Source organism: Manacus candei, unplaced genomic scaffold (genome assembly GCF_025592945.1).
Source record: "Manacus candei isolate 608988 ecotype Guabito, Panama unplaced genomic scaffold, ASM2559294v1 h1tg000049l, whole genome shotgun sequence".
Lineage (NCBI taxonomy): Eukaryota > Metazoa > Chordata > Aves > Passeriformes > Pipridae > Manacus > Manacus candei.
The window spans coordinates 26,000,574-26,028,270 of NW_026138097.1; positions in this window are offsets into that span (position 1 = coordinate 26,000,574).

Consider the following 27,697-nt stretch of genomic DNA (forward strand, 5'->3'; position numbering starts at 1 on the left):
GTCTTCCAGTCAGTGCACAGTTTGTTCAGAAGGCTGCAAGCCATGAGGTGGTGCATGAAAATGAACATTCACATTTTACTCAACAAGCATATTCTAGTTTTTGCTAAAGTGTCAGATTCAACAACGTACCAGAACATAATCAAATATGTGAATAAATGTGCTAATAAAAACTTCTCTTCCTTCAATCTCACTGTTTTTTCATTAGTTTCCCCTCAATTCCTTAAAATACAAAATGTCTGTCAACACAATTTTAGCCAAGTGGCAACAATAAAACATTCACAATATCAACTTTTGAACAAAATATATTTCAACTCACAGTCGTGTACTAATTAATTTAATGACTTAGAGAGCTTTTCCACCGAAAACACTTTAGAGGTTGTCTCCACATTATAACTTTGAGACATTAAAACAGGGAAACATTGGAATTTGTGCCAAACGTACAAATCACAATTCATATGTTTCTGGAGATCTGTAACCATTAATCTTGTCAATTACATGCAACTTGATTCTGGAGAGTGAGAGAATCTCATGGTGTTAGACACCAGATCAGTAATTATTGTGTTGGAACCAACTTGTGGGGGGTGCCTGTCATGGGTTAAGGTGGCTGGGGTTTTTTTTTGGTAGGAGGAGAGGCGGCTACATAGGGTGACTTTGGTTAGAAGCTGCTAAAAGTTCCCCCCCCCCCCCCAATGAAGCCAATGATAGCTGGCTACAGGAGGGACTTCCTGCTGCTTCCTAAGGGAGAGCCAACAATTGCTCCTCTGTGATAACATATTTAAGAACAAGTTTGTTGCGCAGAAGAATTTTCGAGCCAGGGGAGAGCTGACCGAAGCTCCCGGGCAGCCCCGCTGCCTCCTCTGCTGCGGGGCGGGGGGCAAGGGGAGGGCGGCAGCAGCCCGGCCCGGCCCTCTCGGCGCCCAGCCTGGAGCAGGCACCGATGGCCGCTGCGAAGGGGCTGCCGGGGCCAGGGCGGCCGGAGCCGGGGCGTGCAGCTCCATGGAGAGAGGCCCTGCAGGCCCTGGGCCTGCCCCATGAACAGCCCGTGCTGGAGCCTGTCCTGCCCGAGGAGCCGAACAGCATCGACAGCGCCAAAGCCCCCAAGGTGAACTGGGGCGGGGGGGGGTGCCCTGCGGGCTAGGCTAGGGCGGCAGGGTGGCCCCTGCCGGCGGGCACTGCCCTCCCTTCCCCTCCGAGCCGAGTCGAGCCGGAGCCCAGGGTGGGGCAGCCTGCCGCAGTGCAGCCTAGCCCATGCTGGAGCAGATGGATGCATGGAAGAAGGCCATTACCCCCTGTGGAAGGCCCAGGATGGAGCAGAGTCCTTCAAGAGACTTGTGGCCCATGGAGAGGAAAAACCAGAAAATCCACGCTGGAGCAGGTTATTCCTGGGTAGGACTCATGGCCCTGTGGGGGATCCACATCGGTACAGCTCACCCAATGAAAGACTGTATCCTATGAAGGACCATTGGGGTGCAGAGACCATCCCCTGCACCCCATGGAGAAGTGACCCTCAAGACAGTAGATATGGAAGAACTACTGCCTGAGGGGTGGACCCACGTTGGAGAGGTCCATCAAGGACTGTTACCTTTGGGAGGGACCCCATGGAGCAGGGGAAGGGCTCAGAGTTATGGCCTCCCTGTAACCCGTGGTGAGGACCATGGTGAATCAGGCAGCTGTCCCCTTGTAGCCCATGGAAGAGTGACATACAGGACAGCAGATTTGGAAGACCTGTTGCCTGAGGGGGTGGACTTGTCTCTCGGCCCTGCTGCAGGGGGAAGATGGAGAACATGGAAGAAAGGAGGGGTGGGTGGAAAGTATGTTTAAGATTGTTTTATTTCTCACTCTTTAGATCTTATTCTGTTAGTAATAAATTTTAGTATTGACCCCACACTGAGTTTTTGATTTGCCTGTGTGACCTCTGCCAGCTCAGAGTGACTTTATCAGGTGCCTAGAATCTGGCCAAGGTCGACCCATGACAGTGCCCGTGTGTGTAGGGGGAAGGGATGTGTCAAACCTCACGGAGGTGTGGTGGCATTGTATCGCTCATGGCCGACCTCTGGAGCCCACATGGGAAAGCCCTGGAGTAGGTGTCAGTCACAAACAGCCTGGAGCCCCTCACTCAACTCAGATTGGCAAGGACAGTGAGGACACTGCCCTTCACCCTGGCCTGGAACCCCAGAGTGGCTGGTGGAGGGGGTGACCATAGGGACAGAGCAGATAAAACCATAGGCATGTGTTTGCCTCCTGTCATGGCCCTGCCATCTGGATGTGTGAGAGCTGGTCTTCCAAAAGGTTCCAGTGGTAACTATATGATCTGTCTCTCCCTCTTTTTCATTCTCTCTTGCTCTATCTGCTTCTCTTTCTTTGCTCCCTTCTTGATGCTTAGGGTGGCTTGGAGCTGGAAGGATTGGATTTTGCCCTAAGTGTTGTGGAATAGTAAGTGCTGGGTCCGTATTGTGGAACATTTTGTCTAGTTTGTGTGATGCCCTTTTGAACTTTTGCCAACTTCTTTATTTTCTTCCCTAAAAAAAATAATAGAAGTACCTTATGGGAACAAGTCTGTGGCTTATTCTTTTAACACTATCTTGAGGTATTAAAGAACCCTATATATATATTTTAAAGTAAAACTCCTGACTGAGGCCGTGAGCTTGCGGGTCCTGGGGCTGGAGTGTTACAAATGGGTCTTTCAAGGATGTGCAAAATTCCCATCTGCAGACTAGAAAACGCATCCTATCTTCAACTTTTATTTCAGGATGATCTAGATGTTCTTTATAGTGCAAGAATGAGCAAACTTACAAGTCTGCTTAATCAGGTCAATTGCTTTGTCCATGTGATCACCTCTGTGGGTTTATAAATAATAAATATAATTAAAATATGTTGACTAATGTAGTCCTGTTGTCTCACAACAGACAACTACTGACCATAAATAAAGAGATATAAAACTTCACTACAGGAAGTTTTTTATTTATCTTTTTTTTTAACTCAGTTAAATGATTTTTCTATAACACTAAAATCAATGTGCAAGGACTTTCTGTAAAGAATTTATCTCGTCTTTCCAGCTGATACAACTGACATATAAATATGTGTATTGTAAATACTTCATTACTTATCAGTGTGTTTAATTTATACCTCCTTTTTGTGTCAGTAGATTCACTGCTTTTAGTATTTCTCAGGATAGCATAGGCCACTTGACATCAGAGAACAGGGGAAGTAAAGGAAACTGTAACTTTGGATCACTTCTGACTCTCAACTGGGACCATGTTTTCTTCATAATATTGAAATAGATTCTACTCACGGTTAAGAAATTTCACATTTTTCTGCACAAACAGGATTAACAGAGCATAGAAAGAAGAAACTTCCAGCAAGATTTCCTCAGGTGTTCCATTTTGCACAATTGATCTAATAATGACTTTTTAGTAAAAAAAAAAAAAAAAAGTGGAAGAAAAAGGCTTGCAACAGAAATTGCATGCGGCATATTCATTCGCTGCCTCCAAGTTTTTAGAACTAGCAGAAGTAAAGTAGGTAGTAATTCACTTTATAAAGTACATGAACATTTTCAGAAATAAAGCCATCAACTTTGACAAGATCCATAAAAATATTTAGTTACAACTGTAGGAGGAGAAAATTTTTTATAATAGAACTTCCATTTTGCATTTAAAGTTTCGGACAAAGAACATGAGATAGATACAGTTCAACTTGAGACATCTACCTATTTGAAAAGCTAAAAAGGTGGATATTGTACTCAAACCTTAAGTAGTTTGGGTTACATGGCACATACGAATACGTGAGAAAGTGGATTCTCATTATCAATGGAGTAATTGATAGAAAGATAGTAAAAAAGAATTTCAACTTCAAAGAAGTTTGAAGATGGAAAAAATGGTATTTTTTAAAAAATCTAACCATCCAGCAAAATTCTAGTTTGAATGTTATGTGTAATATCTTTTTTACAAGCTATCTACTAAGACTTTTGTTAATGTTGTAAATGCTTTTTAAAAAATATATTTATATTAATATTGCTTACTTGAGATATGTACCTTGGCTTCATTTTTTCTCCAGGGAATTTCTGAAAATTAGAAAGTTATTTATTTGTATATAGGTAAAATCTAAAAATACTGTTAAAACTGCGTCTGAATGTCCTGAGTAATATATACATATAATAAATATAATATAAAAATATTTTTTAAATATTTGAGAAAATTATTTTCATTGGAATACTTTACAGTCTCAGTACCAAAATTGAGTGAAGGATGTGCTACAAACAATATGTTCTACTCAAAGTCTGACAGAATATAAACCCTGACTTATCTCAGTTTTTGCCTAGAAAAGTCTACACAGAACAACCATTCTCACAATATCTCCTTGTCTCAACTTTCATGAAAATAATTTTACAATCGACCTATTATATCAAAACTAAAAATTTTACAGAACCTATTGACTTCTGCACTAGGAAACAAATGACAAGTCTTAAATACAAATAGAAATGTATTCTTCAACACAGGAACAACACTACCTGCAATTATAGTTTTTAAATTGCATATTTTTGATATTCATATGTCTTTATGTATAATAAGACAGTAAGAGAAGATGAAGGCCTTTGATACCTGGTATTGGGCAAATAATTAAATATTTGTTTTCTATGAACTTGATAAAACAAACTTCTCCTCATAACATTAAATTATTGTATTTTCATTATGTTTAACTACTGAATATGTTAAATGATATTTTTCTTATGAAAAAGGTACTTCATCCAGAAAATTTTGGCATGGACTTACATAGTTTGACTAGAAATGGAGTTATTCTTAAAAAGATACAACATTAGAAATGAAAAGTTTCATCGAACTACTGCAACTTTGTTCTTTGTTCTTCCTCACAACCCTTCACTGAACTATTCCTTCCTAAGTTTGCGTCACACAAACGCTACTTGAATATCCCAAATACTCATATTCCTTTAATTTCTCCCTTCTTATCAGTTACAAAGTCCAGGTATCCCTCTCCAAAGCTGTGTGTCGAGTTTGTTAATGGCCTATCAGTTAGTGTCTGGAGACTTAGTCTTTTACCATGTATCCTTTGTCCCTAATCTACTAGGTTTATGTCTCTATGTGGTTTTGGCTATCACCTCCCCATTTACTTATTGCTTTTTGCACTGAAAAGGTCCTTGATTGGATAATGAAGAAGATGCTTACCCTTAAATCATGTTCTTTGCCCTATGAACAAAATACTAACAGGTGTATAGACTTATTTTTAGTTTCAGTTTGTAGAACTTTGCTCTGCATTCTGTTCGTATATCGCTGTGAACACTGCGGTTAAAACAGAAAGGTAGCTTGATGAATGACCCTTAAATATGATGTTTAATCAATTTTCACACTTGCATATTGATTGGAGAAGTGTGGCAAATGAAGTCACCTGCCCATCACTCAAACGATATCCTGAAGATTTCCAAATTTGTTGCAAAACTCGAAAATACAACTCATGCTCCATAGAAGCAGTCTGTCCCATTTCTAACACAAACCTGTGACTCCTTGTTCAACAAGTGCTGCTGTGCTCTATTTTAATAGAGTTGTGACCACAAGGAAACCTTTTTTTTTCTTTTTTCTTTGAACGCACCTGTCAGGTCGTGCGTTCACCACAGTGAAGAAAGAAGCCTCACACGGGGCACCATTTGCATCAAATGAATTGAAGGGGAGACATATTTGTCCAGGCAGAACTAACCCTGTTTCTTTATCACCCCATATATATATCATACAGATCAGGATCTGACCTATGAAACCAGGCCAGTTTTTTTATCAGTACACACACCACACATGCCCACGTGACTGCTTTCAGTCATAAAGAACAGTCATGCCTCAAACGGCCTTCCAACTTGACCTTGTCATGCTTTCACACACACTATTCTTAGCTCTGGCTTGCTCAAGACCACACTATTTTGCTTTACTATTTTATTTTTCTTGTTTTGTCATCCATGTGGTTGGTGTTGTCTGTCCAGCTGCTCCTACAGAGAAGCCTTTGGATCACACTCTCAAATGGTCTTTCAACTCCTAGCTGTGTGCAGGTTAAGTAAATTTAGTCATACATTTTCAAACACATGCATACACATCTGTGTAAACGTTCACATTAAAATCTTTCAAGTTAGTTCTACAGTAGAGAGCACAGTAATTTCGGAGGTGTACTATTGTCACAAATTGCTAACAATTGCTAATAAATTGCTATTGGCACAATGGCAACACACTGACAACATAAGAAAGAGAGTAGTTTGAAAGAGGTTGCCTGCCCTCCAGGAAGAATGGTTATCTAAACTGCCTTATTCTGACAGAAGCTTATTTGTGTATAATTTTTCTTCATAATCTTTTCTTTCTTGAAATAAACAAAAGGTCAAAATTTGGGTAAACAAGAATGAGTCCCAGAGATGGCCATCTGAACACCTAAAATTCTAAGAATTTGAAATACTTCAAAACAGATACATGAATAGACAGATCTAGGCCAATTTCTAATACATGAAAATGTAAGGGCTATACAATTCTGAGGGGTTCTCTTACTACACTTAACTATTCAAAATATTCAAATTATTATCTTAAGTATTGAAAATGCTATACGGAACTTTTGACAACATAACTCTTTTAGAAGGCTTTTGCATATCTCCTAAAAAAGAAAAAGACCCATTAATTCTGTTATCTTTAGGATCTTTTTAAATGCAAGAAGTGTACCAAAATTTGAGATTTTACCTGTATGTCTTCATATTCATTAAATAATTTATTTTACTTAATATAATTAGAAAAAGGTTTATTTTTATTTTTTCTATTATTTTATTTTTTAGTATCCGTGAATTTCTCTCCGAAAAGCATAATTAAAAACCTCAAAGGGAAAAAAAAGCCACCAAAAAAAACCCCAAAACAGTTCTGAAATAAAGTTTGAGCAACCACAGAGTTTAGTAAAATTTTGATCTTTTTATTTTGAGATGTCAGATTCTGCTAACATATAGAAAAAAACCTCTAGCCTCTGGTAACAGAGTCAGTTTACTGTTTTAAAGAAAATAACTTCAGAATTTGATTTTAACTATTTTTCCGATTATTAACAGGTACTGTAACAAATTCATTTGTAGGATATTTTCTGGCAATTCAACAACTCAACTTTTGGCTATGCAAAAGTATTTCAGATTATTTTCTACCTTCTCTATAAATTTTACAGAGATTGAGTTGAGAGTGAGAGAAATGCCAAAAGACAAGTTGCCCAACACTGCAAATAGAAATCCAAATATTCTAGAACAGTCTTTATGTTCTTTGCACTTTGGCAATCTCACTATTTGCCATATGTTTCTTATTATCTTTGGCTAGATCTCTTGGTGTCAAAGAACATAAAATTTATGGGCATTTTTTCTGTTTTGTTACAAGGGCTGGTTTTTTATTTTAAAGTTTCAAGAAAGTAGGAAACACATTTTTCATAAAATAAAAGATCTTTAATTGCAAAAGACAATTAACAGAAAGCTTCTGTCACCACAGAGCAACACAGTAATATTTCATGATGAAATGTTATTTTTTGCTTTGCATCTTGTTCATGAAAATTAGTAGAGAATATTACAAGTGGAAGGAAGAGGTAGATAATGGTGAGTGAAAACATAAATCTAGTTATGGAGCCTGAAGAAGAGTCATCAGTAAAAGGTGTAAATATTATTTGCAACTTGATTTAGGTTTTGCAGAGATTAGGAAAAAATCCTAGAGTTTTCTTGTGTAAAAATCCAAATCAAGTTGTACAAATAATAAAACAGAACTTTTAAATACATTTTCTTTCCTTGCTGCATCTGTGGAGAGGAAAAAATACAAGTCTAAGTATAAACCTAATATACAAATAAACACGCATTGACATTTAGGTGCCTACTAAATGTAGAAGAAAATAGATTTTTTTTTTTTCTGCAGTAGATAGTTAGATATTTTTGTAAATTTGAGATACTGCCATATATCAACAAGAACACTGTGAATGGTTTGAATTATTTGAATTCTTAGACCATCACCATTTCAAGGCCAACTTCATGTGGCATATGTTTATCTAAGTTTCTATTACAAATTTAAAGAAATAATAGACTGGAGAAATTCACCCCTCTACCCTCTAGGCTGTAGTTTGTCTTAGAGTCAGATATTCTAATTTCTCTGAAGTTGTGAATTTCTCGTATAAGTAGGATGGAAAACCCCTCTCAAAAGTTTGGCTATTAAAAATGAGATGCTTAGACTGTCATTTAAATGGTCTAGAATAATTTTAAAGAAAGACAGAGTACTCTTATAATGTTTATAGAAAATTCTAAGATTAGAATTGGAAGGGATTACTATTTCATGTTAGCTTGCAAAGAGAGATAACTAGCACAAAGAGACTAGGCATTCTCTTTATTCTTTTGTTTTGTTTTGTTTTTGTTCTTATTTCACTGAAGAAATACTATTAGATTTCAGGTTCACAAACCAGGTCTGAAATCACCATTTTTTCCTTTTCCTCTGACTGTAACAAAATTGCCTCCAGAGCTCTGTAACGTTTGGTGTTAATTATGTGCTGCAATGCAGTACATACTCTGAAAAGCAATATTGCCTTTGTCATTTGTGACTGATTACCCAATTCTGCCTGTGCTTGAAAGAAGTTATTTCCTGAAATTTGCTTTGTAATTCAGTTCATGTGCCTGCTCATTAGTTTCTTTCAAGCTGCATTATTTTGCATACTTTATCACACAGACAACAGAAATGTAATGCTAGCAAATGTGTTCACTGAAATATATTTGGTCAGCCCTGCAGTATTCACACGGAGCACAATACTGTCTCTGCCTCTTAAGAACAAGCTTCTCCCTGGCAACAGCTGTTGTGATGTAGTACACACTGTATCCTGAGTCCTGTTCAATGAGCAAAGCATACTTTGTTTTAGCCTCAGAATTAATAAGTTTTTGGTCACTCCTTCAACAGTCTACCACCACTGCATCCCAGTGTACACATCTTCCCTGAGCACCTCCAGTGAGTTTAGTGAGGTGATTTTTCGAGCACAGCTATCAATAGTAATTGATACCCTGTCTGTAAGTAATTGTGCATGTGTTTTACCTCTACACTGTCTCCAGCTTTTGTACATTAATCATTTCAGGTCTAGTGATTTTTTTATACCTGTTTACTCTTTCAGGCTTATCTTAGCAAGAAAACCACAGAGGCATTATCTGAACTTAGAGTTTAGTTTTCCCACCATGAAACTTAAAGATGAACTCTTTGAGATTATGTTACTGCTACTGTTTATACTGCTTTAGTATAACGAGCTGAGGCTAAACAACTGCTAGGCAGTAACACACAATGAATTTAGAGAACTGATCTGGGAATACCTGCACTATTGGAAACATTAAAAAATTAGTTCAGGATTTTTGTTAAGAAAACAGCAGTGACTCAGAATACAACTCAGGGAAATAACTCTGCGATATCGCAGAGGCCTCATCACAAGACAGGATGAGTTATTCTCTCTTGAAATATCATTTTAGCTCCATTACAGGAGAGGAAATGGTGGCATCTGAGTGTAGGTTTTGGACACTTAATTTTAGGAAAATGAATCTACTTAGAAAACAAGAGCTAAAACCAGTCTCAAAACTGAACTTCTTCTCTTCGGATTGGACAAAAAAATTCTCGAGTAATAATCAAAATCTTCAGTTACCTCTATTCTGAAGCTTAGATTTAATAAACCAGTCAGCATTACATAAATTGTTTTCTTCCACCTACTCCTCTTTGAATAATTAATATGTATTAAACAAAAAAAAAATAGAAAGATGTGACTTCTTACACAAAACCATCTGTACCCTTAGCAACGACAGTTCAAAATTTAGCAATCTCTCACAGTACTGTCTACTCAGTAATACACTCTACCACAGTGTCTTCTAGGTTGTTTTGTATTGCAAGTTATTTTGTTTGTTTATTCTGAGGTTTAATTATAAATGTCACCCCTAGTGTAGAAGACCGATACTGTGTCTATCTGCAGTATTATTGTCTACTTAACTATGCTACCAATCCCACCTATTTTAATAATGTTCTCCATAGCTCCTGAGAGGGAGAATTTCATACAAATGTTCTATGCAAATGAGTGAGGTACCTAAAACATATAAGGAACTTTAACATGTGGATGGTTAGTGTTAACTGTTAGGGCACAGGCTACTCAAAAATTTGCAGAATTTCTGCAAATTTTGAATCAACACAGTACCTGTGATCAAATCTTGGCATTGAACAAGAAGCTCAGGGTGCTGACTTGTTCTGTTTCCACTGACATGGTTACCATGTGGTCTGCAACAATGAACAGCCAAAACCAAACTTCACAGTTATTCTAATCAGACTTATTCCTTATTGAGTCTGTGGACTCATGAATTCAACATTGGCCTGCAGCCTACAATTGTGAAAGAAAGAACTGCTGACTTGCTTTTGTGATTGACAGACCAGGATGCTAAGTAAACTGCCCCAAACTGAAGGGTATCATTTGAGTGAAATGAGCATAAAAACAGAAAAAGAAAATTCAGTAGAAAGTTCATGTACATCTCTTTTTAACTTTACATAATTTGACCTCAAAGTGCTATTATCACTGTAACCAAACTAATACTAATTTTTTTATTATACAGATAAGACTTTAATTCTAACAATAAATTATTGGGCTTGCATTGGTACAAACACTTTTTGTTTAAAAGATTTTGAGTATAAAAAGCTGAGTATTCAAACAATCTATTCTATAACTTGAATGGAATGAATTGACAAGATTTGTTTTTGTTGTGTTTTTTTTTTTAATTTTCATCTTGGTGGTTTTTTGGGCTGGTGGGTGTTTTTTCTTTCTTTTGTTCTTTTTTTTTTCTTTTTTTTTGTTTGGTTTGTTTTTTTTTCCAAAAATCCTTATCCTTTCCAACAGGATGTTTTCCTTTTTAACTGACAAAACTGAACACACTGAACACACATCTGTTCTGTAATAACATAGGTTTTCCATTCAAATGAAAGACAGAAGGGAACAAACAAAAGTCCTGTTTTTCTCAGTGACAGGGAAACAGAATGTTACATTTTTTTATAGTTGTTAGTAGGATGTTGACCAGTTGGAGAAAAAAAAATTAAATACATTCTTTCTTTAGTCCTTTAGACAACTACACTTTTCTATTTTTCTCCTCATTTTAATCTAGAGTACATCTGCTGCTTAAGAATTAGATTCAAAATAAATTTGCAGCATATCCAAAATCCAAGCAGTAATGATAAACCAAATTATCCAAAGCCTTGTAGAAAATGTACTGAGCTCTGAGAAAGAGGACTGTTGACTGCTTTGTGCAACTCATTAAATAATACAACCCATTCCAATTTAGACTCTGTAGGAAAGATGATAAGAAACAGCAGCTCTTGTAGTTTTCCGTTATGCTGGGTATCAGAGGAATGTGCAGGCTAATGTTAATGGAGGATAACTGTCCTGCACAAACAATTAGAGCTATAGATTCTAATAACCAAACAAAGTAGTTGAATGTGAAGCTGTTTGTATTAATGCTGAAGCATGTATCATTAGACAGACACAACCCCCTTAAACCACAATATTTTTTACTTTTGTCCAAATCTTTTCTGCAGCACTGGCTACACTTTCATGAGTCAAAGGAGAATAGCTACTGAGCTGTTGCCAAATTCATAATCCATTGATATAGAAAAATAAATCTATAATCTGTGCATCGATATGTAACTGCATAATTTGTTTTTAATTGGTTTAGAAATATGATTAAAGTTATATTTAATGAAGGATACTTAAAGATATATTTCAGAATATGCCTGCTTTTCTTATGCTTTAATTTGTTCTACATGTCCTTGTCAAAAAGAAATTAATTTTCTCCAGTGTGTGTGCATATGCGCATTTCAGTTAGTGATAAATCAGTGGTATCTTTAAGAAGAGATAAAAGTTACTCAGATACCAGCCATTCATCAGAACAACTTGAAACAGCTTAACCAAATTATTCCCTTTACTAAGTCATATGTATTTATAACTAGACATATATAAATAGCAAATCCGGCATCCTAGGTTTAAACAACTTTTAATAATACCAAGCACTGCAATTCCTTTGAAGACAAGTATTATAAATAATTGTAACATGGTATTTTCATTGCAATTTAGACATATGAACCCTATAGAATGAGTACCTTTGTCTAAGTTTTACACATGTGAATCCAGTAACACAGAGTTTTTATGTAAGTTTTAGTGGGACGATATATTCTTCCATATTCTTTACAACAATAAGAGATCTTTTTGCATCACCCAGGTTGTTGTATTTTTTCCCACGTTCTCTTTCATTCAGATTTTTATACTGTTCTGTAAAGACACTTTTTCATGAAGGCTCCTTCTAGTCTCTGCCTTTTTATTCTGTGTTTTCCTTGGCTGGATTAAAAACTCACTGGATTGCCTAGCATAGAGACTGGTGGTGAATGGAGTTACACCCAGTTGGTGGCCAGTCTCCAATGGTGTTCTGCAGGGCTCAGTATTGAGGCCAATCCTGGTTAATACCTTTATTAATGATCTGGGTGAAGGAATCAAGTGCAGCTTCAGTAAGTTTGCGGATAACACCAAGTTGGACAGGACCATTGATCTGCTGGGGGGTAGGAAGATTCTGCAAAGGGATCTCAATAGTCTGTATTGATGGGCCGAGGCCAGTTGTACGAGGTTCAATAGTGCAAAGTCCTGGGTCCTGCACTTGGGTCACAACAACCCCAAGCAGTGATACGGGTGGATTGGCTGGAAAGCAGCCCAGCAGAAAAGGACCTGGGTGTGTTGGTTGACAGTCATCTGAACATGAGCCAGCAGTGTGTCCAGGTGGCCAAGAAGGCCAATGGCATCCTGGCCTGTATCAGGAACAGTGTGGCCAGCAGAACTAGGACAGTGATTTTCCCTCTGTACTCAACATGGGTGAGGCCACACCTTGAGTACTGTGTCCAGTTCTGGGCCCCTCCCTACAAGAAAGACATTGGTGTGCGGAAGAGTGTCCAGAGAAGAGCTGCTGAAAAGTCTAGAGAGTACGTCATATGAAGAGCAGCTGAGGGAGCTAGGTTTGTTTAGCCTGGAAAAAAAGGAGGCTCAGGAGGCCTTACCGCTCTCTACAACTACCTGAAAGGAGGTTGTAGCCAAGTGGAGGTTGGCTTCTTCTCCCAGACAGCTAGCAGCAGGAAAAGAGGACATAGCCCCAAACTGCACCAAGAGCAGGTTTAGGCTAGACTTTAGGAAGAGTTTCTTTACTGAAAGGGTGGTTAAGATATTGAATGGACTGCCCAGGGAGGTGATGGAATCACCATCCCTGAAGGTGTTCAAGAAAAGATGGGATACTGCACTTCATGCTGTGGTCTAGTTGCAAGGTGGTGTTTGGTCAAATACTGGACATGATGATCTTGGAGGTTTCCGACCTAAATGATTCTACGATTCATGAAATCAGTGAGGTTGACTTGGCAAGATATATACAGGCAACACATAAACATACAAGCCATGCAGCAGAGAATATTCCTCCTCAGGAAATTTGCCATTGGCTGCAAATTATAATGAGAAGGAGAGGGAGAAATCTTTCAACATTCTCCAAAAGTTTTTTAGTTTGTTGAAACTTTAAGCCCAGATTGCTAAATGCATAATTTCTCTGAAGACTGTGACTGAAAATTGGGATGGTATATAACTTAAAAAGAAGTAAAACAAAATACCAAATTTAAAAAAATAGGAAGGGTGAAAGTTTGGAAAAGAATGAGTCTGAAAGGACTGAAAGAGAGTATGTGAGGTTGGAAGAAGCTGTGAAATCACAGGAGAAATGCAGAAACCAGAACACAGGACCAAATGTACCCAGGGGCAGATGAAAGTATAAATAAATCACAGAAATGTGACATCAATAAGAATATGTAATTTAAGACAGAGTGTCATGAGAATGTCTGAAGATAAAATAATAAATAATAATGAAGAAATAAAGTTTAGTATTGAGAAGGAGTTGAGAAAGGATGAGGGGAGTTAAATGACATCTTATTTCAGTGAAGTAAATAAGTACATAAATAAAAATAGTAGAAATGGTCAGAAACAAGAATGGCACAGTGACAGAAAAGCTCATTTAAGAAAATCTGTGGGAAATAAAAAGAAATAGAAAATAAATTGGTATACTAATAAAGGTCTTTAATTTTCATTTTTCCCACTTCCTCATAACATTTTTAGCTGTCATAGGAATTTACTCCAGACAATGTCCTTGTTTCTATTAAGTCTGTATTTATAAGTCACCCATCAAAGTAAGTAATGTTCTATTTCAGTTACTTATTTACAGCATGGGAAAGATTGGATTTCTTCCATTTATATTAAATAACCAAACAAACAAACAAACCCAAACAAATAAAACCAAACCAACAAAAATGAAACCAGAAACCTTGTTCTCTCAACTGCTTTGGCAGTCTAGGTTATATTGCAGAATTGCAGATAACATTGGTTTAGCATTAGAGTCAATTCCTTAGATTGCTAGGCTGCTATGAAGACTGTTGGATTTCAAAATTTGTATAGGAGAAAAAGAAAAACAAAAGCCTTGGGCTGACAGAGACTGGGAAAAAACCTCCATCTAGAGTCCAGACAAGGATCCATTGATGTCATGGGTTTGGAATGTCCTGCCCAAGCCTGGAGAAACCATGCCCTGATCTCATCAAACCTTCATACTTGAAATCCTCTCCCAGGGAATGGGTCAGTAAAGATGACAGTTGCTGATATGTCCATGGAAAATGAATGAATCGTAGATGCTGAAATCTCAGACTGTATCACGGAAAGGGAAAATGAGCTCAGACACATTCACAGAAGCAGAGACCTCCAGTTTCCACCTTCTCTGGAAGTGAGAGGATAAAGAAGGGGTTGGTACATAAAAACATTAGTCCTGCAGAAACTTTTATATCTGGCCCATCGTGCAAGATCCTCCAAAATATAGGATAAAAATGCACATCTAAGAATGAGGATCTTAGAGGCGTTGTTTTTCCCATTTCACACCATCAGCTATGCTATCACTCATGCACCATGTTATTTCCAGCTTCCTTACAGTTTCTTTGTAGTTCATTCCATCTTGGGTTAAGTCTCTAACCCTTTTCCCTCCCCCTATTATGCATCTCCATTTATGTCCATACATAAGTCCCTTCTTATCATTATAATACTTGTCATTAAACCCATGCCTGCAGTGTGGATTCATTTTTTCTAAATACTTTTCAATTTTTTTACAAGCAAGAGTGGCAGATTCTCAACAGGTTAAGTTTACAGAAGGTAAAGAGCACCTAAGGTAATTTTATTTCTGTTAGAATGTACATTTATGCTGTGAGAACTGAAGTTATTTAATAAACAAAAAGTTATTTGCCACTGAAGCTATCTCACATCATCTACATACATTTATATTCACAGATCTTCTGATCTTTATTAGATATAAAAATTTAAAATTCTTGACCAATGCATCAGTAATTATTGGCCTAACAAAGAATCAATATGAAGGAGGAAGAGAAAAAATCTCACTGATGCACAGTATTTTTCAGCAAACCATTTAATAAGAGTTTTGAGCCATGCAGAATATGAATTTTGGAGTTAAGGCTGATTAGTCTTCAGATTATAAGACCCTCTTATAATGTCAATAAATAAGAAACAAATTTCACAAAAGAGAGTGACTAACATTATTTTACTATCACATTGAAATGCAAAGATGCCTAAAAGCATAGCAATAAGGCTGAGATTCTAGTTACTTATGAAGGTGGTAAAATTAATGTAGATAATGTTTGCCCTTTCAAGCTAAACAATTAAAACAGGCAATGGCATTAGCATTCTCATTAAATTTTTGAATAAGCAAAAATCACCTAAATTCCTGTAGCTACCTGCTCAGAAAATAAATAATAGTTATAAATACCAGTAAGGAAACTAGAATTTTAAGGCTAATTCTTCAAGATGGACGTTTTTTAGCAATGTTCTTGAGAAATTCAGGAAAATTAACTAAGAAAAAAGAAGAAATATAGTAGATGAAACTTTTCATATTATAAATATTCATAAATATGACTGAGCCCTTGGCAAAATCTAAAAATAATTTTTCATTGAAAAGCAGATTTCTTGTCCTGCAAATACCCACTTTTTGTATCCTGCATGCTTCTACTGTATCTTTTATTTAATGCCTTATGTAAAAAATATAACTATTTATTTATTGTAGGGCTGAACTTTTATTCATAAGCAAACAAAAAAAATCCATACTTGAAAGGTTAAAACTAAGCTGGGAAGTTATTGATTTGCCATCAGGACTTATACAACTCAAAATTAATAACCTCAGCAGGTTGAAAAGTGACTGAGCAAAAAAAGTAGAGTACCTCGGCCTTGTCGGTGTCCCAGGTAACCAGGTCTCACGTTTTCTTCCAAAGAGGACCCATATTTTCCCCAGTCTTCCCTTTATCACCAACTTACCTGTAGAAGTTTTTCTTGCCTTTGACATGGCTGGCCAGGTTTAATTCTATCAGGACTTTAGCTTTCCTAACCTGATCCCTGACTGCTCAGACAATCTCTCTGTATTCCTCCCAGGCTACTTGTCCTTACTTCCACTCTCTATAGGCTTTCGTTTTATGTTTGAGTTTGTCCAGGAGCTCGTTGTTCATCCACGCAGGCCTTCTGGTGTTTTTGCCTGTCTTCCTCTTTTCTGGAATTCATCACTCCCGAGCTTGGAGGAGGTGGTCTGTCGTAAGGCAAAAATTGTGTGAACAATTTTCTTTACATTTCTGTGTGTTTCACCTTAGCATGGCTGGGTGCTGATAGTAAAAATTGCTGTGCCACTAATATGGTTGCAGGCCTTGTGCCAAGATGCCAAGGAGGAGTTTTGGCAGGTGAATAAAGTTTTCTCATCTCCTATGACCACCTGTTGTGGTCCAATTAGCAGTGAACAGCAGAGTATGTTTTCCTTATGTAACCAATGTAGTGTGAACAAGAAGCTGAGCGTCATGAGCACTATATAATCTGTCTTTCTCCTAATAAATCCGACATTTGCCTGATCATATTGATCCTGGAGCAATCTGTCCATACCCTTCCATCGATAGTGGTCCTTGAATATTAATAATATTTCTTGGACCCTTTGCCCTTCCAGGGTTTTAGTCAACTGTTCTCTACCAAACAGATCCCAAAGAGGCCAAGGTCTGCTCTCCTGAAGTTGAGGGTAGTGAGTTTGCTGTGCGCACTCCTTGCTTCCCTAAGAATCTTTAACTCCACCATGGCAGCCCAGGCTGCCCTTGAGCTTCACATTTGCCATCAGTCCCTCCTTGTTGGTGAGACTATAGCACAATAGTACCTCTTCTTGATAGCTCCTCCATTACTTAGAGGAGCAATTTATCCTCAAACAATCCAGGGTGCTCAAGGAATGCATTATGCCCTGCTGTGTTATCCCTCCAACTGATATCCAAGTACCTGAAGTCCCCCATAAAGACCAGGGCTTGTGAATGTGAGGCTGCTCCTATCTCTCTGTAGAGGGCTTTATCCACTCTGTATTCCTGGTCAGGTGGCCTGTAGCAGATCCCCACTAAAATGTCACCTGTCCCTGTCCTCCCTTTAATGTTGAGTCATAAGCTCTTAATTAGCTCCTCATCCATCCTCAGGCAGAGGTCCATGCACTTCAGCTGGTCATTGACAGAGGCCAACACCACCACCTCATCTCCCCTGTCTGCCCTTCCTAAAGAACCTCTATCCTTCCATTTCAACCCTCCAGTCATAGGAGCCATTCCACCATGTCTCTGTGATGTCAGTAAGATGATAGCCCTGCAGGCATGCTAACTTGTTTATTTCTCATGCTACGTGTTCGCATAAAGCAGTTTAAGTTGGGCCCCAATGAAGCAATTTACTGTATGGGGTAGCTGGAATTCCTTTGTGCTGTCCTTCAGGTGCTCTCCTGCTGACCTGTAATCCATCTCCATACTCTTTGCATCTTTTTCTGGCCCTGGCATCAAATTGGTAGGAGTGGGCTGGATTGAGATTCCCCTTCCCTGGTAACTTTAGTTTGAAGTTCTCTTCACCAGCTTGGCAAGTCTATGGCTGAAGACACTCTTTTGAACTCCTTGCTGTGGCACCAGTCCAGTAACCATTTGTTAATTCACCAGATTTAACTGATCCTGTCAAACCCTCTCCCTCTGACCAGGAGGAATGATGCAGACTTTCAGCTTATATATGACACTTAAAAATTTGGAACACAAAAACATTGCAGAAGAATGAGAACATAAAGCAAACACTCAAAAGAAATGCCAGTTTGAAGGAGATGGAGTTATGGCTCCACTGGAACTGAGTGAGTTACAATTTAAAAGTATCATGTGCTATTTTTTCCTACAAGTGAATGATTGTGCAAAATTTCTATTCAAAGTCAATTAACACATAACTCTAAAGTTTTGTTACTATACAAAGCATGAATTGATGGTAGAATCCCAGTTTCATGGGCTAGGAGTAGATGCATGGATGTTGTGACCAAAACTGCTTATTAATATATGGACTGCAAAATAAAAATAGCAAGGATATTAATTGTGAAGTTGCTTTGTGTGGTATAATACATTACCAGAGTATTTACTTTATATATGTGGGTCTGTGGTTGAGTTTGGGTTTGTTGGGGTTTTTTTTCTGGAAAATTAACACCAAAAATTATGCATATAATCTCATCTGTTTTCTGTTGGAGACCCAGTGTCTTTTTCATGCACAGATGGCATCTTGTGCAGGATGAAAGTAAAGGACATACACAAGATAAAGAGTCTGTGACTCTGATTAGTACTGAAGCTTATCTGCATTAACATTAAACTGAAAGAATATTGGGGAAAATGAGTCTGCCTTACAACTGTGTATTTCTGATCCAATATGTATTTTCAATAAAAGAAATTGTAATTTCAAATTACAAAAGAAATTTCAAAATAAGTAGAGCTCCATCATATCATTAGAGGTTCATAAGATATAAGCACCTTATGGATTACATCAGAGGAAATAGAAGTTGCTGTCTTTATAGCTACCAGATACAACTTCAGTGTTTTACACTGCTCACAAAACCGTATTCATCTATAACTGCATGTGTTAATTTTCTATATATTTTTCTTTTCTCAATCAAAATATTTTAATAAAATTAAGTGGTCTTTCAAATTATGACTTATATAATGACAAAGTTAATTCAGGCAAAGGTATTTAAAATCATCATTTATCTGTATATTCATAAAATCCATTTTCTCAATAAAATAAGATCTTGATATATAAACATTTTGAATTATAACAATGAAATGGGCATTAGTGTAAAAAAGGTTTCTGTTATTTTGAGAAATTACATTAAAAGAAGACAGAGTCAAAGGATGACATCCAAACACAAAAAAAACCCAATAATATATTTTCAAAAATTTAATCAATGACACAATATTTCCAAACATTGACAAATGATTAATTGTTTCAATGGCTGTAGGATTTTGTAAATTAAGTGAAAATATATTATCTAAATTATCTGAGCAGAGATGGAAAAAAATCAGTAAGAAACATGTAGAAGATCCCTACTTCTGAAGCATAAGGTCTCTAAGTGTTTTGCTTTAATTTAAAATTACATGTCTCCGTTGAATTTCTGTAAAAATTTCAAAAGAGACCCTAGAGATAACCTCATGGTTATAATGCAAACCTATGTTGGAGAAAAATCTTTTTATGTTACATCAATATTTTTATCTGATATAAAAGACAGAAACTGTGGAGAATATGTTCCAAGGATCTACAAAGTAAAAAAAAAAACAAAAAAAAAGAAAAAAAAGAGTAAGAAGGTGCTGAGAACTACTCCTGAGAATTACTCTTTTTAAAAACTTAATAACCCAAATTTTTTAGTTTATGCTTCAAAACTGGTGCTAGTAAGTTCCGGCAAACGACATGAAAGATTGTGACTGAACTGCATTACTCCCTCCTCCCCTACCTGATGAGGCAGCATCAATACTTGTAAAAGCTTTCCTAGCCTGTTCTTAAGATGATTTGTGATGGAGATGCCACTGCCTCTTCCCCAGGCACTTTCAATGTTTCACTAATATTTCTTTTTCTAATATTTTACTTGCTTTGACTTCGTTGTAACAGAAGTCCATTATTTCCTGTTTCTAGCTACCACAGATGTGGATGATTTTCCATGTCCTTTACTTTCTCATTTCCAAGGGTGTCCAAATCTCTAATCTCAAAGAGCAGTGCACAGAACTTGCTACAGTGTTTGCAGGAATGCCCTACTACTCCAGAGCAGACCAAAAGACAATGTACTCAGCAGTAGCCATTATTCTGTGCTACATATAGCCCTAATGCACAGTCAAGTCAGAGTGAGAGGAGAGAGCTGCAACGAGGAGACTTTGTGGGCCTTTCTGAAGAGAGACAGTATCCATGGAAAGGCTGCACATACATCTCTTTTTCACAGGAGCTGTATTTCAAATTTCTTGCAGAGTATATTTCTGTTTAGTTTTTTCCTAATATAGTGTTTGTGCCTCTTTCAATATTGTTGACATTCATTCTTCTGCTTGTGACATTTTAACTTCCTGGTGTTTTTGTAAAGAACCGTTGCTCAAGGTCTTGCTCCCATTTCTGCATCCGTGCAACTAATTATTCCTGTGTTAAGTCCTTTGCACTTGTCTCTGTAAAAATTCATCCTGGTTTTTCAGGCCATTTCCCAAACTATCCAGACCACTTTGAATTGTAATCTTGTTCTCCCCCACACTTGCAACTTTCTCCAGGTTTGTTTCAACTTCAAATTTAGTAAGCATATTTTATATTTCATTTATATATTTTACCGTGGCCAGTAACACTAATAAGGAATTCTACATCTCCAGAATGCTGGTTTTCTTAGAGAATGATTTTGACATGCTCTTTTGACAGCGAAGCCTATTAACTCTCTGGAAACATCTTTTTCCAACAAGTGTTGCATCTGTGCTATAATGCCAATCAATAGAAAATGTCCTTTCTTTAAAAAAGTCCTGTGAGACACTTTCAGAAGCACTATTTAAGGTCAAGATCTGTGTTACTTACTCTTTTTCTTTCTCTCCACAAAGCTTTTTAACTGGTAACAAAATGTTCTTGTCAAATCCATGCTGGCAGTTAGTACTTTGCAGGTGCTCACAAATAGTTTCACTGCTTTATCATATTTCATGGAATGTTAATTTAACAGGATATTCTGTAGTTCCTTGAGTACCCTTTCTGTCTTACCTCTTTTTTTTAATTAGGTTTTTGATTGTTATTTAACAAGAGCAATGAATCTACATGTTTTTAGCTGTTAGAATTTAATTTTCTTGACTTTCTGAAAATAACTACTGCTATGAGGCACTCTGAAGATGTGACTAATTAAATACTTTTAAAGTTTTATATTGTGTTTTTGTCCTAGTCTACACAGACTCCTTCTCATTTTACCAGGATTAGGTATGCTAGCTGCTAAACACAGCTGTTCTTTTTGGACATCAGTGATGAAAAGAAAATTAATTCCTTCCACTGAGTTATGGACATGTATTTTCCTAGAAAATGTTTTCCACAGAATCACAGAATTGGTTGAGCTGGGACCTGCAAGGATTATCAAATCCAACACCATGTACCTGAGTATCATCCAAATGCTTCTTGAGGTCTGGCAGACTCAGTGCTGTGACCAGTTCCCTGGGGAGCCTGTTGCAGTACCCAACCATTGCGATTGCAGACACCGACTTCACATGATGGTAAAAGTGAAGACATTTATTATTTATTTCAGCAGGCTTTTTATACCTTTTACACAATAAGCTCCAATTGTTCATTTACATCCGTGAGTCCTTGCTGCTAGCTACAGTATTATAATATTTTTACCTATTACCAACATTAGTTCCTTTTGTCCTTTGTTCGAGTTCCTCTTTCTGCCCTAGGGAACCGCTTCTCCTTACTTTTCCCATGGTTTGCATCCTACCAGGGTAACAATGTCCATTTCTTGCTGTCTTCCCATATCAGACACCTCTACACCCCACCACCCTTTGGGTGAAGGACCTTTTTCTAATATCTAGCCTAAACTTCCCCTGACACAACTGCAGGCCATTCCCTCTTTGCTAGCACTGTACAAAAATACATGTGCATTGCAATACAATGTCTTGTATTCCTTGATATATTCTTGCAGGTTGCATCACATTTTATAGTCCAACCTTTCTGAATTTTCCTTTATAAATAAGTATATTATTATTTTATGTTTGGTTGTAGCTTCTTAAATTTGCCTTAGAAGCTGTGTATATTTTATTGTTTGTTGTTTTGTTGTTTTATTTTTAATACTGTTTTAGTCAGGTTAAACTACAAGCTTGCAATTTATCAGCACTGGTCTTCTGCACTTATCCTCACTCATTAAAATAACTTGCTTTCAATTCCTCAAAGGTCTGCCATCTCTTTTTAATTCCTTTTGATCATACCCCAGCCCACATAAATTCCAAGCTCAGTTTTGCACAAATAAAATAAAGTTCTCAAAACTCTTTTAATTATTACTCAGAGAATTTCAGTCTATTTTTCTGTAGGTCTAAATCTCAGACCTCAGCTCTTGTATTAAGTAATATCTATCTTATACTTGTTGTTGACTTTTCTGAAGATGAATAGCATTACAGACCTTTAGATCTATAGACCCTTAGAAGCGGCCTGATCTGTCCTGCCACCACTTAGAACCAAGCCTGGCTGGATGCTAATAAAACATAGTCTTTTACAATACTACTCAAGTCACGCAAGTTTTACTGGTTTGGTAATTAAAACATAATCTTGAACTTGAATCATATTGATTCATAGAAGCAGAAAATAACAGTCAGTTTCTTGAGAGCAACAGGCTTATAGCAGTGACTCTGTTAAGGCCCTGCAAGGCTCACTATACCCTTTATTTCAATTTCTTCACTTTTAACAGAAAAAACTTAGATCATACATTTTTCTTATCAGGTGACTATTATTTTCTGCTAGTAAAATAAAAATGATTCTACAGTGTAGATTCTATTAGATTCAATGTAGATTCTGTTAATTTGTCTAAGTGGCAGCATGCAACATGAAACTTGAAGCTAGTAAAGAAATAGGAAAATACCTAAATTCTTCCATTTTATGGCTCAGTCTGTATACAAAAAAATAATAAAACAAAAATAAAATTAACTAACTAAATAAATAAATAAACCCCTGTATGTTTACAGACTACTGACATCTCTGTGTGCTACAAATTACAATAAAAATTACCAGTTTACATACCAATATTCTCAAGAGAGACCTGGTTTCAAAAAATGTTGGGAGATACAACCCTTTATTATGCAGGTACAATAAGAGTCAAAATATTATCAGCCTTTGAACTGGATAGAGTACACATTGCAGGTCAGAAAGATAATGTATTTCTTCAGGCTCAGTCTTTAGAGAGATCTGGAGATCTGTTGCAAAACAGAACTTGGCAAACACACAGAAGTATAGGAATAATACACAGCACTCTATGTATTCCCTTTGCTTTGTTTCCTGCCCTAAATAAATCTTCACACGTTTCTGCTTGGCAGGCAGTTTTAGACCCCAGTCTATCAGACAGTGAAAGCACTTTATCAAACCCCAAAGTAAATTAAAAATAAAAACACAAACCAAAAAAAACACACAAACCAAAAAAAACCACACAAACCCACCTCACCAAAGGAGAAAACAGAGTAAGAAAAGCTTTGGCATGTGAATCATATTCAGTACTCTCCACACTCCTTTCTAGCAGGTAACCATACTTTACTTTCTTCAGTTTCAAGTTCTTTACTGCTGCACTCCTGCTTCTTCTGTTGACCATTGTTGACCACCGGGCAATTGAAGTGTTAACACGTTTGTTTTGTTTTTAACACCACTCAGTGAACTTTTCAGTTTCCTTCATTTCTGTGACATCTACAAACAGATCTTTGTCCAGCTCTTGATACCTTTTGCATCTACTGACACACTCCTTCTAGCTGCAGCAGCTTGGAAATATGAGACACAGCTCTTCCCGTTAGCAGTTTCTCCTGGTCCTTTGACTATTTCTGTTTTTAGCTGCTTTACAGATGAGTTTTCCCTTCTAGCCATGTCTTATACATCTAAATAATAAAGCCCTGTTTATATGCCTGTTGATGTTGTCATAAACACTATACTTTTCCAGAAATAATTTCTTGTCATATTTCTCTTGCCATTGAAATTCAAGACTCTCTGGTTCTAGAAATCATTATCCTTTTTTTTTTTTTAATAAATAAATAAATAAATAGTATCTTACCCTAGAAATAATTAACTTTCATTAGTCATGAAATCCTGTTAACTTTCCCCAGAAACCCGCATAGCCTTATCATGATGTAAAAACCAGAAAAGGATATATATATATATAAATAAAATATACACTTATATCCCATATACATATAGATATCTCCCATATACATATAAAATCACATATGCAACATGCAATGTACGATTTTTATATATATAAATGCAATATGTGCTAGAAGACATCTGCTAGGATTGAGTTATTCATACAGATAAGATAATTCATTCTAATGTCAGATAAATGAATAAATAAAGTGAAAGACCTGAACTGCAAAACTATTATGAAAAGTAAATATTTAGCAGCCAAAAAAGGAAGAAAATAAGAAAAAAAATTATCTAAATTTTGACAGTAATTCAGCCTTTAAATTATTGAAATAAAGATAAAAACTATACAAGAAGAAAAGCTGAAAAACATCTCTGTGAATTCCACAAGATGATTGTTTTGGAGGCATACCTTAGTTTAAAGGAAACAGATGCTCACATTAATGGCTTTAGATATAGCTTGTCACAAGGTTCGTCTTCGACTATGCCAACTAAGTGAATTATGAGTCATTTCAAGTATATTCAAATAAGAGGAAAATGTATTTCCTTGAAATTATTGTTGAACAAAATACTAAAAAGTTATATGATGCTGAATTATTCTACTACTCATGTGACACCACTTCAGTAACTCAAGTTTTATTCCAATTTAGTCATGTGGAATGTTAGAATAACTCCTTATGTACTTGAAAAAAATAATTTAAAAGACCCCTTTATGTACCAGGTCTAAATATTGATGCTACATTCAATTAATCAACTTTGCATTCTCACCATAAACTAAGAAATAACCTTATCTGCTGGAAGAGAATCATTATCAAAAATAGCATATATTGTCATTTGATCATGTGGAACACGGTTGATTTTAAAGAATGATAGAATAAACAATCTGAATGACTTGCATCGTTCCAACTAATAATAGATATCTTTTTAATTGTCAAATAAATTTATTGACTTTTCAGCGATTAACAAGGCTTCCAGGGGAGAAGTGTCAGGGGCTAACAAATTCTGTGCTTACATTGTGTGTACTTTGTGTCCATTTCAGAACAGCTATAACTTAAGCCATTAGCTCTTCAGGTTGTGAAGGAGGGAACAGATAATTTCATAATTAATTATAAGCTCCTATCTAAAGACTCAAGGCCTATTGAATTTGTCAATGCAGAAACACTTAAGAAAGGTAATCTGAAGTAACTTTTAAAGTGGATTAATTAAAATGAATTAAAGTCATGTATTGATCCTTTTATTCAGATTTTCAGCGCCTTTAATTCAATGTAGTCCACTTCAGACTTCAAAGTGAATTAAGCTAAATTAAATTAGGGACATTTTTATTCTGAATATGTGTCTACACTGGGATAAATGCATTTTAACATATTTAACATTTAACATGCACAGGACTACAGACACTCTAAAAAACCCTACAACGAATTATCTACTTAAAGACAGCTGCCTATGCTCGCATACTTTCTTCATAAAACATTCAATTTAAGGTAATCTTCTTACCTTGCAATGAGAAGGGGCAAGCTGGTCATTTGTCACTTATTCATATCTTACTTTGACATGTTGGGTATGTCCTTCTTATTTCCACACTCAATTGATTTAGACAGGCTTACTTGAGCATCCAAGACAAGTACTTTTTGGATGCAATTAAGTCTGAATGAGCTCAATTAGAAACTGACTTCTAAACCCAAAATAATGTTATTTTGGAATTTATATGTGCGTGTGTGTGTGTGTGTGCGGCTAATCTTTCTCACATGAACAGTTCATTTTTTAAAAACGTCTTAGGAAGACAGTTTTGATGGAAAATTGTTTATCACTCCTGAGCATGGTGATGACAATGCTTGTTCTCTTTTCTGAGAATGAAAAGCATGTGACGAATGCCGACCTTTGAATTTCGGACAAGGTTTTTATGTAGAGGCAAGAATCTCCTCATTTCTGTTTTTTTCTCTGTGCGGTTATTTGACTTTCGGAAACCTAAGAGTTGAAGTTGTGATTTTTAATAAAAAAACCTAATCTTATCTTGTAAACTAAGTACAAAAATAAAGCAGTAGTAATATTTCTTTCAATACTTTCAAAGCATAATGAATTACTGAAATATGATGTTCAAAACACAAGTAAGTTCAAGCTTTAAAACTTTTTTTTCCAAGTTATTACAAGACATTTTTTGAAAATAAAAGTAAGACCTAATATAAAGGAGCTAATGTAACAGCCACTGTCATGGCTAACATGCTACATTAGGGATTTTCAGAGTTCAAAGCAAGAGTAGCTGTATCTCAGACTAAAAATACATCATTCTTATGATTGGTTTTGAATGAGATTTAAAACAAGAACACCTATAATGTGTTTCATAACATAAAGAAGTAGAAGGGTGGTGGGGTGTTGTCCAAATTTTTGCACTCCTGAGATTAAGATCATGTCTGAATGGATCCTTAGTCAAAAGGATTTGAAAATTACACATACAGTTAATTTCTATTGCTACTTTTTCTAAGGGATTATTGTCTTTTTATCTTTTTGGCCCTACGAAGATGGCATGGAATAAAGAAAACAAAAACACATAGGCATAATATCACATGGAAAGGTGGAAGAATTTGTTTTTGTTCATAAAAATTCAACAGTGAAAGGCGACAGCGAGACGTGGTCCAAAGGATGAGAAGAATCTATACGGTGAATTTTTGTCTTACACTGACTATTCAACAGGCAGAACCAGAAAGACAGTTCAGTGCTATCTTCTATGCAATTCTATTGGAGACAGATGAGGAAAATAAAGTTTTCTCAAGGTGAAAAAAAAAAAAAGACTACTTAAAACAAGGAAGAACCATGGAATTATGTTTGTCTGGCCTTCATACTGTAAGAAATTAAATAAACTAACCCTAACTAATCAAATAAAAATACTGACATGTAAAAGCTGTAAACATTCTAAAGATTCAAGTGGGAAAGTTGATTTCTAAATATGATCTCAGGAAAGAAAGAAAAATCAAAAAGGTCTTTAAATTGGAAAATTAGTTTAGATAGGAGAACTGAAATGTCATATGAAAACTTTTAAGGTTTTCATTTCATTTAGATTTATGAGCCTGCCTGTGCTGCTGAAATATAATAGATATTGTACTGCACTAAAATATGTACCAAATACAATTCTTTTTTTATCAAAAGATCTGTTTAACATTAGCGTGGCAGAACTTAACTCTATTAAATAGTACCATCAAGAGACTACATGAAACTGTTTAGGGAATGACAAACCACTGTTTATGACAAACTATTGAAATATATGCCGTTTATGATACAAAGTCAATAAGCTTTAATGTGATTTTAGCATTTGTACTTTTTTTCTGGTCTGAGGAAATTAGCAAACCAAGCCTTAGCTTCCACTGGAAAAAAAAAACAAAACCTTACTTGAATGTAATACAAAACTGTATGACATCACTGACTAGGAAGTTGATTT